Below are 2,381 nucleotides of genomic sequence, written 5' to 3'. Positions count from 1 at the left end.
GTACCATATATTTATTTTACTACTAGACCTATGTAGTACAAGAATTTTTTTAGCTGAGAATTACTACATACTACTAGAACAATATGTGCATTACATCTTATCTGTCATATACGAAGGGTATGTAGCCTTGAGTTACATATCCTGATACTTCAGTCACTGTCCAATCCCAAACAGCGGTTAGGAGAGTCACATGTGGTTTTCCAGTTTGTGTAGGTGGTTGGAGTCGCTCCGTGTGGAGCGGTGATGTAGCTAGTGTGATGCACTAAGGTGCACAACCACCTCTTGCTATTATGACCATTCTTGGTAGCTCAAGGAGGAAAAATGAAATTCTCTTATTGCTGAAAAAAATTCTGTAAAAGAATTTACACGACAAACATAAATTGAGAACAACAGATAATGCTCTAATACCAATGTTAGAAATAACAGATCATAATATACTGCAAAAGTGATATTACCATTTTTGAAAATATCTTAGATCTAGTGCAATTGTTCCATGAATTTTTCATTGGTGTTGTCCATCCAAAATCTTCACGTATTGATGGTGGAGTGTGCTACGTGGTAAGACCAGAACAACACCTAAATATCCCTTAACTTAAATGTCAGGACTAGAGAGAACTATATTGAGAGAGAGATTTTCACTTTTGTGTTATCAGTATCTTATCTGAAGGGGGGGGGGGGGGGGGAGGCTATGTAAATAGCTGCTCCAAGTGTAACCCTGGACTAGCCATTAAAGGCCTCAAGGCTCATGAAGTGGCTATTAAACCACTTCATAACCCCCAAGAGAAAGGGAAGGGGTGCCCACTATGGGTTCCCCTTTATTAGACTAAGTAAGAGATTTCTTAATCTTTGCTTGGATGTTGTTTGGATACTAGGAAAGTGCAAGTAGGTAAGAAATTGAGAAAAAATTCTAACTCCAAATGGGAATTCCGACTATGCTTTGATATTGATGAAGCGAATTGCATAACCGGAGTTAGCACCCTTTCAGAGTTGGAATCGAAGTTGTTTTAGGGCTCCCAACTGTTATCGAAATTAGAGGTCAGAGTTAAGAAATTACAAAGTCGAAGTTTACCCCTAATGAAAGCAACAATCACTGACATACAAGTACAAATTTTTGTATCAATTGCATTATGTAGATTCTTGTAATGAACATAGGTCATCTAAAGTGCTTGATCTTATCCATTGCGAGATATGGGGTCCCTCCCCCTTCAAATCTAATTTAGGGTTTTTCTATTATGTTCTTTTTATTAATGACTATTCTCACTTCACGTGGCTCTATCACTTGAAATTGAAATCTGATTTCTATAATGTTTTTATTCAATTTCAAAAATTTGTGAAAAATCAATATTCTACTCGTTTCGAAATTTTCCAAAGTGACAGAGGTGCTGAGTTTAGTAGTAATTTCTTTGAAGGTCATCTTTGTTCTTTTGGCATTCACCATCAACTCTCATGTCCATAAACACCTACCCAAAATGGTCGTGTAGAAAGAAAACACTGCCATGTGACTGAGACTAGATTAGCACTTCTTTTTCATTCTCACATTTTTCCTCATTTTTGGGTTGACGCCTTCAGCACTGCAGCCTACGTCATTAACCGCTTGCCCACACTGCTTCTTGGAGGTAAATCACCTTTTGAGCTTTTGTATGGTAACCCTCCGAATTATGAAAACATTCACCCTTTTGGTTGTGGTGTTTATCCTAGTCTAAGTGATTACATGCCTAACAAACTTTCTCCACGCAGCATGTTGTGTATTTTTCTAAGCTATAGTTCCTCTTACAAAGGGTTTCGCTACCTTGATCCTACCGCCTCTAGGCTCTATATTACTCACCATGCTCAATTTGATGAAACCAATTTTCCTTCCCTTGCTACCTCTCAAGCCCACCCTATAGCCTCACTTCATTTTTCCAAGTTCCTTGAACCCAGTCTCATCCATACAGATCCGCCTCTCTCTCCCTCTCCCTCTGACATCTATTCTCAACATATTACTCAATTCGGGTCTAGTACATGTATTATGTGTACTGATCTAGTGAATGAGTCCTTGCGGGTTCCTTATGCTCTTGCAGGTCCCTCTTCACAGCAATCGGCCCCAAGTCCATCTTCTCCTAAACCTAGTCCACCTTTCTTATTGATTGAGCTAAAATATTGCATATTTTTATACATTTGGAAACAATATATTTTAATTCTTTCATTACATTATTATTGGTTTTTGATGAAAAAATGAATAAGATACATAAATCTGAGTTATGATTTAAATTGACAAATAGCATAGTTTTTGCTTAATATTATAAGTTGTGATTTAATTGGACAATATTCCTTTACATCCATAACATATTTTTGATATTCTATTCTTTATTTTTATTTTGTTTTATTATATTTTATTTCTA

Source organism: Carya illinoinensis, chromosome 4 (genome assembly GCF_018687715.1).
Source record: "Carya illinoinensis cultivar Pawnee chromosome 4, C.illinoinensisPawnee_v1, whole genome shotgun sequence".
Classification (NCBI taxonomy): domain Eukaryota; kingdom Viridiplantae; phylum Streptophyta; class Magnoliopsida; order Fagales; family Juglandaceae; genus Carya; species Carya illinoinensis.
Note: the sequence above shows the minus strand (reverse complement) of the source record.